Here is a 10,372-nt window from a genome sequence, read left to right as displayed (position 1 = left end):
AGACAGCCTCTAGGAACTTCAGGCTGGAGGTGGTTCTTGGGAAGAGTCTGCTGCTTTTGACTCAAAACCACAGGTTTCCCACCCGTTTGAGATTGTGACAATGAGAAACAAGGAGTCAGTGTGCCAGAGCAGGTTCCAGGCCAGTGGGAGCTGCCTGGTGAGCACACCCCTCTTCTGAGGACCACAGGAAACCAAGCTTTGTCAAATCAGATGTCAGTGAAGTGGGAAGATCTGCAGGAGAGCCTGAATGCACATCCCAAGCTTTTCCAGAGGAAGATACACTTACTCTGGCATGCAGGCTCTCAGCTCACCTTGAACCATTTTGGTGTGTGAGCACGATTATGACTGCTGGGACTAGAGGGAGTCAGACCAGGAGATGGAAATGGAGAAGTCAGGGGGGACCTAAGTATGGTATTTCAGTTAATCCAGAGGTTCAGAATGTTTCCTGTTTCCCAGGTGGTCTGCGGGGAGACCTGTGCTCCCTGCACCGTCAGCACAATGGCCCAACGAACTGGAGGAGTCTTGAGAAAACTACAAACTGAGGTTTGCAAATGAAGAAAACAGCCAGAAACAGAAGGGAAACCAAGAGGGTGGAGGAAAAGGAGGCCAGGAAGGAAAAAGAGGCCAGGTTCCAGTCCATAGTTTTATACAGCTCAAGAAAGCAGCAGCATGGAAAAGGGCTCTCCGATGGGATGGGTCATGAGGAGGACAAACAGGACAGGATTACTTCCATCTCCCTCTCACTCGTGGGCTTTCCTGGTGACATTTCCCAAAGAATAGAAGTTAGCAGGAAAGGGTGGAAAGCTGAGGGAAACAGTCACAGGCAGACAAAGCCCAGGCTGCTAAAATCAACTGCCATTCTCCACCTGCTTCCAGTACTATGAGAAACATTCCCAGGACAGGGAATGGACATTGAAGCCGGGTCTGTCTCTTCTCCAGCATCTGAAGGCAGCACCATTAGGCAGACTTCTGATGACCTGGCTCCACTCCAAAACACTTTCACCTGCTTCTGGTGACTGAAGCTGGGGACCATGGAAGGATTTCTGCAACCATCTAATGATCTGAGAACACCAGAAAGGGGTCAGAAGTAACCATCACATCAGGACAACTCTGAACCATTCAGGTACAGGAAACCCAGGCATTACCAAAGTCAGAGTAAAACTTAAGTTACCCCCTGACTGGTGCCTTCTTTGCATGTGGAATTTGCATGGCAGCAAGATCCACCTTATATCAAATAACAGTGCAAAGGCTAATTTAAATTCTTTTTATGCAAATGTTCAGTAGTATGGAACAGTAATAAATCTGGGAAACCACTGGAAAGATGTTTAAGAGGACATACAAATTCCAGTCACACATCAGCAATTAGGAATACCAGGAAGGAAAAAGCACCTGTCTTGGTCTTTATTGAATATTATTCTCAATTAGAATATTCATCATATATACAAGACAATTTTTTCATTCGAACTTCAACAGACATGTCCAAATTACATCATATCTGCAGAACAAAGGGAGGGAAGTTATCCTAACCTGTCTCTGAATAAAGCATTATTGAAAATATCAATGGTCCTGCCTGAAGCTTGCTGAGGTGCAGAAGCCTGACAGATGCTGCACAGAAATACGACTGCCTGGGTGATGCCTCCTGAAACAGCTTGTAGGAAGAGGATCCCATTATGGCTGAGGCTTCCCAAGCAGCCCCTCTGAATGGCTGGCAGGAGGCTGAGGCTCTGATTCAGAGGGAGACATGCACAGCAAACAAGGGGACTCCAAGGATGCTGCTGCCTATGGGCAGCTTGGTCCCACCTGGACAGTGTCCAGGCACGTCACACAAAGCAGCACAGTCACAAGTTCCTGCTGGATGGAACTGAAGATGTGAGGTATTCCTTGCCTGGAAAGCCATGCTCTGGGCAGAGTACATGCCTCTGTCTGAGAGGTTCATAAACTCTGAGGTTACTCTTTGCCTGGGGCTACCCCTGTGCACAGCCAGCCCTGGGAACAGAGCTTCAGTTCAGAACTTTCCTATCCCTGTCCTTTGTCCCTTCCCAGCAATGCCAGTCAGGCTGCCAGGTGTTTTCTAATAACAGATCATACAGTTCAGGCCAGAGGGATCCTCATGCTCATCTGGCCTCTGGTAAGCAGGAGATCAGACCTAAGGGCTTTTCTGTCTCCGTTCCTGGTACAAATCCCATGTTTCCGCTTGAAGTTTCGATAAGACTCCTCTGCAGTGAGGGCTGGAAACCTCCAGGATGAGACCTGTACTGCCATAACAGCAGTGTTCATTTCTGTCCCACAGAGGGGACACTGCATGGCCACAGTGCTTGGAGGAGGTCCCTGTCCTGCTTGCAGGGCTGCAGCTGTGCAGGCACACGGCACACATGGCCATGAGAGGTGGCAGAGCTTCCAGCTCTGTCCTGCACCAGCTCCAGGAGAAGATATATTGCCCAAAATATCATATTTAGGATAAAAAAAATAAAGCTGACATAATGTGCTTTAAAACAGAAGTCCCTGCCCTGGAGGGCTGCCAGGCTCCTCACACCAGCCAAAGGAAGACACACATCTGCAGGGCAAGCAGCATCCCTGGCCCCAGCACCACCTTCTGCCGTGTGCTGTCAGCACCATGCAGTGCCACAAGCGAGGTTCTGCCATGGCTGCTTCGTGCCAAACCCACAGGGTCGGGTCCAGCCATGCACTGTGGCTGCTCCGTGCCAGACCCCATGGGAATGGGTTCAGCCGACCACCTGGGCAGGGAAGAGGAGCCACAACACTGCCACACACGTGGTGCTATCACCAAGGGATCCTGGGTCCCCAGGGTGATCTCTGTGATCCTGCCCACCTCATCAATCTCCTAAGTCCCTTTGAACCATCACCTCTCACAGCCATTTATCGGGCTCCTGCAGAAATAAAAGGTATTGAGAAAAATCAATGGCAATTCATTGTATCCCATGATTTTTAAAGGCAATTAAGGCAAAGACAAGGTAAAAGGTTAGCAAAATCTCTCATTCTTTAATATATTGTATTTTCTCATTAATTCCTTAATCTTGTGACAAATTCTCCCAGGCAAAGGGCCAGCTTCCTGCCCACTTGAACTCTTGCCGAGTTAGGAATGAAGCAGGTAATGCCTCAGCCCCCATTGCCGGGCTGGAGCAAGCGAGCAGCACTGGCCGTGTCCGGTGCTTCCCAGCTGCACCAGGGAGCTATGGGGCTTCATGGGCAATCTCCTTCAGCTCACTGTAAGCTGCTTGTCCTCTGACCCTGCACAAGGAGAGGGACTTGCCTGCAGCAAACCCAGGGTCTGGGCAGACAAAGCTTCCCCCTAAAAACAGCAGCAAAACGCTCCTGTGTTGACACCTCCCAGTTCTGTCCCTGCTTGTTTGCCCCAGAGTTAATAACTAAATTACTGCTAATTAGGGATACTATGAATGAGAACACATCACACTTCTGCTAATCACCACTGTTTCTGTGTAATGTCTGGAAAATCAGAATTATTAATGAAGAAGTTATTTTGGAATTCAGAGTTTAATTCTGCAAATTCTGGATAATGGCAGTCTGGTTTGCCAGCTAATTTTCACATCATAACATCAGAACCCCTTAATTAATAGTGAATTAATTAGAAAATACTAACTTAAAGATAGCAGGAGAGTTCTTTCTACAAGGAGAGCTGGGTCAGAGAGAGGCAGCATGAGCTGAAGGGGCAGTTGGGGAAAGGCGAGGGGTGGATGGGGATGGGCGAGAGAAAATTCTCAGTCTGGTTTTGAGCAAGTTTCAAATCGATTCTCTTTAGATGACTCACCACGAGGCCTCTCCTTGGAAGAGCTGGGAAATGTCTCCCTCCCTCCTTCAAGGGTGAGAGCCCTGTGAAAGGCAGACACAGTGTTAACAACCTAAATATTTACCTGCTTCATTCTGTGTCTTAGTTATTAGGAATATTTTCCATCACTCCGTCTATCTAAGCAGAGTTTTCCCCCAAAACAGCAAATATTATGGCCCTTCATTCTACAGAAATTTATTACTATGGAGTAAAAATGCTACTGTATTCCAAACATTGGCAAGAAAGCTGGGAGGCTCTGCTCCTGCCAGCTTTTAATAAGATACACATTGGAGCTGCATGTTGCTCACAAGTTGCATGTTTATTTAAACAAGAGTTTCCAAGTGTTTAGGGACAGAGGTTGCTACAACAAGTTCTTATCATCAAACACAATGGTGCTGAAACGTTCAGGAAGGAGAGTTACAAATGGAGTCGCTCTGCAGAATAAATCACTGATAAACTTTCAGCACAACTAATTTTAACCCAGGATGGAGTACTGTGGATCCTGATTCTCTGAATGGATGTTTACACTACCAGGTTGATTTGGGACCTATTACGAGATGAAATTATTTATTTAGGGATTTCAAATGCTTTAAATGGATCTTTCTTTTAGTCTCTGAATTACATATTTTTCTAGCAGAGTCAGAGACCTGACACTTTCTTGAGGTAATTCTGAAAGGTCAGAATCACCGAAACCTTCCCACTCACCTGACTGCAGAAGCCTGTTCTGTAACTTCCAAAAAATGAAGCAAAGGGTGCTCAGGGGCTGCCATTCACCTTTGGTAGTGATGGTAGATGAAGTTTCTTGGCTTGATTGTGCTGGGGACATTGTCACACCCAGTTAAAAGGCTCCAGGCAGGATGGCTGCTGAAGGAACGCTGCTCGGGCCATGGGGTCACACTCACCCGCATCAGGAAATGTCCCTCTACAGCTGCCCATCCGAGCCTTACCCACCATCCATACCCCTAACACAAGACATGGGGAGAGGTTTGCACACAGGCCAGTCACTGTTAACGGCTTAGCCTTTGACCCCTCACCAGTGGAGAGAGCCAGGCCCTGCGACAGGACACACTGGGCGCTCGCCCAGCGCCGGCTCTGTGCGGATCCCGCACAGGGATACCCAGCTGGTGCCCTCTTTGCTTTGCCTCTGTACACTGGGATCTCTGCATGTCCCCACATCTCTGCTGGGAGCCAGCACAGGCCTGGGTGCAGACCAAGGCACCCCATGCTCAACCCCAGCAGTGCTGGCTGTCGGAGCACCCACAGGGCTCAGCACCCACGGGGCTGGCACTGCTGTGGAGACCTTGAGCGTCCTGGCAGGAGGAGCTGCACACAGCAGCAGCCTGGGACAGAGATGGAAGTGTGACCCTGATGGCACAGTCCCTGGGACCAGCCCTGACCCTACGGCAGGAGTCGTGAAGAGTCCAGTTTAATGAGACCTGAAAGCTGCGGGAGCCGCATGTTGGTCCCGCGGGCTCGCCGGCCGTTCTGCTGCCCAGGAAATTGGCAAATGTCAGAGGCGATCGGATCTCAGCCGCTCGCATGTCAGGAAAGAGCCCACAGATGTGAATCCTTCAGCTCCATAGTCTAAATGACACCCGTATGCCTTCCACATCCACATTCCCATCAGTTGCCAACCAAACCACAGGGGTGAGGGGTAAAGTCCATCCCGCTCCCCCAGCCGACTTTTGACACCCACCATGGCTCACTGATGGAGACAGAGGGGGAATAGTTTAACTCACTTCAGTCTTACTAACCTTAGCCAGGCTCCACCTGTGATGGACACATATTGCATCAAAGCTGGACAGTGATGCAGGCTCCAAGCTGCTCCCATTGCACCTCCATCGTTCCTCCCAGCCCACAGACCAGGAGCCATGTCCAGCCCTTGGCTCCAGGCCGGCTGCTGGGAACTAGAGGAGGAAGATAAGTGATCCTCTGCCACAGTGCCACAGAAAACTGCTGGGCTCGGTAAATAAAAGGAGTCTCTAAATATTATTTTTGGTAGGGATTTTCATCTGAAAAAGTAAAACGCCATAAATCAGGCACAATGCTACAATCAGCACATACTTGTGACTAAATGCATCCTGTAGCACATTTCAGCATAAATTACAGCCATTTGATTTAGGCTTTGCTGCACAAAGCCATATTATTTAAATTCAGCCAGAATTGAGTCCACTCACATTGCAATACACTTATAAAACATAGTCATGATTATTGTCATAAACTTACACGAACTGGCTGTTGAGTTACTTTGCCACATCATCATCTATAGTAAACAAGACTTATTTTACATTTCTCTCTTCTTTCCTGACAATCTGCCAGAAAACGCTCAGCAAAATTGATGCCAAAGTTGTGGCCAGATTTCCGCAGCACATGCATGGCAGTACCTGTACCCAGGGTAGGACAGGCAAACCTGGGTGCAGGCAGAATCATGGAATCATTTAAGCTGGAAAAACCTCCAAGATCAAGCTTTAAACTCCAGCACTGGACCCTGTGTGAGGCTCCCCATGGCCACTCCCACTCCAGAAGGTCAGGTAGGCTCCAGGAGAGGAAAGTCAAACCAAAGGAGAGGCTGTGGGGTGTGTTCCACAGCAGGATTTCAGGGGTGTGTCTCAGCGGTGTCAAGTGTCATCCTGTCACAGTGGCACTGACAGTGTCCCTGTGCCTTGCCTGACCCCCAGGGAAAGCAGTGACCCCCAGCACACAGCTCCCAGTGAGCCACAGGCACCAGCAAAGGGCTGGGGTTGGAGCATCAGCTGGCTCCTTTCGGTACCCAAAGTGTTTCCTTGACATGCAGAGCTTTTGATTTGTGAATCATTTTTTGTTCTCCATGCAGAACCCATTAACTCATCCTAGAAACCACGCAGGCAGGAGTGAGACACAGAGAGTGCTGCAGTTCTGAACTTTTCCGAGTTCATCAAAAAAAGTCTGAGTGTCTGGCTTGAATAACAACAACTCCCAGAAACGTAAAACTGTCCGGTGCCCCTTTTCCTGCCATGATGGCAGCATTCCTACCTGGCCTGGGGGGATCAACCACTCGCTAGCTGGCTTGTCTGACTAAATTATTGTTTTACATTTCTCCTGTAGTTTGCAAACTTTTAAAAAATTAATCCCATCATTTCAACAAGTGTAACAACTAAATTATCATCTTTACATGATTAAAGTCTCTACTGCGTCTTTTCTTGGCAAACATTACATGCCCATAATTTTACTAAATGTAATAAACCAACCATAGAACTATTAATTTTAGCATGGTATTCATGACAATTAGAAACGCATGAACCTTAAAATGATAAAAACTGAAATGAATACCAAAATAGCATGAAACACAAGAATCCAGCTCCTCCAGTCAGGGAAATGGATATCATTGTCTAGTGTCACAACATCCATGTCAAGAGACAGCATCAGCACCACTGGGGATGCCTCAGGCTGGAACCCAGCGGTGCCCAGGGCAGGAGCAGCACCCCCAATCCCTGCTCTGGCCAGCCCCGTCGTTGCCAGCAGCAGTGGGAGAAGCCCCGCTTCCCCCAGGACCTGGTGGGTTGGGGGAATAGCACTGACAGTGCAGTGCCCCTGGACCAGCTCAGCTGCTGGGGGTGAACAGGCGGCAGCAACAAGCCTGCCAGCCCTTAGCTGAGGGTCTGGGGGCTTCGCTCTGAAACTGTCCTTCACTCTGAAACTACACCCACTTCTCCCGTTGCTGGGCTGGGTGCTCACAGGGAGATGAGCTCTCCTGGCCTCAATGGCTCTGGCAAGAGGAGTCCCCACATCCCCCTTTTTCCTGGAGACCCCAGCCTGCAGTGCAGTTCCCCCTGCCTGTGAGCTGCCAGATTTGCTGCTTCCAAAGACCTGGAAATTATCCCTTTTAACTCAGAGAATCACATGAGTGAGAAGCTTCACAGTTTTTCTTTCCCTCGCTTTCAGCAGCTGAACTTTTTTTTTTTTATTATTCTTTTTTTTTAAGAAAAGAAAAAGCAAAAAACTAGACATTGAGCATTTGATCCAAAGCCAAAAACAACCTTTGGTATCAAGGCATTCCTGAGCTGCTTTGTTTATAGATACCAAAATACACACACACCACCCCACACTGCTGCAAGCACTTAGAGCACAAACCACTTCCATCCGCATGGCCCGTGGGCACAAATCACCCACCACTGCCCTGCCCTGGCCATGAACACCCAGGCCCAGTGGCCACAGGAAAGCCACTGCCCAGGGCCCTGACCAGCCCCACCGCTCGCCCTCCTCGCTGTGTCCTAGTTTGGAGAATTCCTGACGGACTGGACGGTTCTCTGTTTCCTTTTCCATTATTGCTGATTGCCAAAATATTTGTGCGGTGATGGAATTTGCCTGCCAGAACTAGAGCAGAAGGAGGGAACTCTGCTTTCGTCTGACCTCGAGTCAGGAAAGGTTCTGGGTCTTCTGGGTCCCCGGCTGGAACTACTGGAGCTGAGCTCTGGCTGGAGTCCAGCGCTCCTCTTGGGATAAGCCTGGGCAGGCTCTGCCTGCCCCACACCAGGGGACGGTGGGAGGGCTCCTGCCTCTATGGGGACAGGGCAGCCCAGCCCATGGAAGCAACCGGAATGTTTCCACTTTGCCTGAGCACACTAGGAAACATTTGGAGAGAGACTATTTTAGCAAAATATGCTAAATGCCTCCAGATCGATGCCTGTGAGTAGGAAAAATCAAATAGCTTTGCCATCATAAACAGCAGAAGGATGGCAACCAGAGGAGTCCAGTGAGCAGTGGGACAAACAGGAAAGACTTGGAAATTTCCAGGGTATTGTTTGAAATGCAAGACAGAACATTCTGATCTACTTTTACTGTTTTGATGTTATATTTCGTGTTTTAAAACACTCTGTGCTTTTACAGAAACACTGCAAAGACGTTGAAAGAATTCAAATACACCAACTGCTCTTTACTTGGCTCTCCTTAGTCATTGCTGATTAGCAACATTTCCATCAGAACGGGAGCGAGACATTTAAGGACAGCCACATGGTGCCACTTTGGTTGTCACTTGGCCCACAGGAAGGACAGGGGAGGTCTCCTCTTCTTGCAGAAGGTTTGGCAGCTCCCAGCTCTGGCATCACCACACCCCATATCAGGGGCAGGTACCCCAGAGCACAACAGCAACACGCCAGGGCACAACCTGCTGCTGGTGAGAACAAGCAAGAACTTCCCAACTGAGCAGTGACTCACAGAAGGGGCACGAGACAGATGAGTTGTTACCAGCTTGTGGGACACCGGGAAGAGATGACGCAGCCACCCCCTGCTTCCTTACTGGGTGTGGGGCCAAGGTATAAGAGCACTTTTTGAGGCCCCGAGCAGCCACCCCACGTGAGTGATCCCTGGCTCCTGCTGCAGATGTTGGCTCAACACGGACAGCCCTGTACAGGGGGACGGTGACACCACCACGGCAGCAGCACCTCGACCATCCCCATGGGCACAAGCAATGGACCGCTGGGAGACTGACGGCAGTCAGTTCCAGGTTCACACATAAAATCCTATCCACGACATCCCATTTCCAGCACCATCGCTCCTGCCCAGGGGTCCATGTCCTGTCGCCACTGGGCACACAACTCAGCTGGTGCCCTGGCGAGGCTCTGAGCTGCCTTCCTAGGGCTGCAGGTCTGAGGACACCATGGATCACAGCTCTGCTGCAAACGTGTGTCCTTGTGATGATTTTGGCAGCAGAAATGGCCTAAATATTTGTTCAAGAGTAGTGAGTGTCTTTGTCTGTCAGGCACAGAGAGACTTTTCTTCTGAGTCTGCTCAGCCATTTATCCTCCTTTGTTGCTGCCAGTTGGAAGCTGCAGGGTGCGATCCAGGCCCTCCCAGGGCAGGATGAATTTTTAACCAGGCAGAAGAGCATCTTGCTGAGCTCAAGTCCTGAAATTCAGACTCACAATATGTGGCCCACCTCACTCTCCCTCCATGTAGCTGGGGGACGCAGAAGGTTCTACCCCGACCTCGGCTCCACGCCAGGGCTCCCCAGAGCCTCCCAGTGCCTGTACTCTCCCTGGGGAGCTCTTGCTGCCATCCACAAGTAGATATTCTAGTCCCCTTCCGAGGGACAAAGCCATTCCTCCAGAGCAGAGTACTCCTGGCATTCTAGCTGAGCCATTCCCATGCTTTTAACATTTCTAGGACATAATATAATCTTCGCTCCTGGCTCAGATTTTAACTAAATGGGCATTTCTCTGTGACAAACTGTTACAGGAGGCAGATCAGATTTGTTCATCTATCCAGTGAGACAGTCGGATCTATGCCCCTAGGAACATGCTCTAGTGGCTTAACACCAGGTTTAGGAGAAAGGTGGGAGAGTGCAAAAAGCCTCTAATGTAGTCACAGCCTGTGTTCCACCTCCTCAGGCTGGAGAACAGGATGCCAGAAAGGCAAAGGTGACAGATGAGCCCACCTTACGAGGCATCTCCTCACAACAGGCTGTACCCAGCTTTCCTACCCTGGGGCAAAACAGGTTTTTCAGGCAGATGCAACCCCGAAGTCGACATCCCCCCAAGGCCAGCCAAGGCTCTCCCTTTGAACGGCTGCCGATGGCGCGGCATCTCCTGC

This window comes from Myiozetetes cayanensis, unplaced genomic scaffold, assembly GCF_022539395.1.
Source record: "Myiozetetes cayanensis isolate MyiCay16 unplaced genomic scaffold, myiCay2020 scf21, whole genome shotgun sequence".
Classification (NCBI taxonomy): Eukaryota; Metazoa; Chordata; class Aves; order Passeriformes; family Tyrannidae; genus Myiozetetes; species Myiozetetes cayanensis.
The sequence above is the reverse complement of the archived record's forward strand: the minus strand, read 5'-3'. Positions refer to the sequence as shown.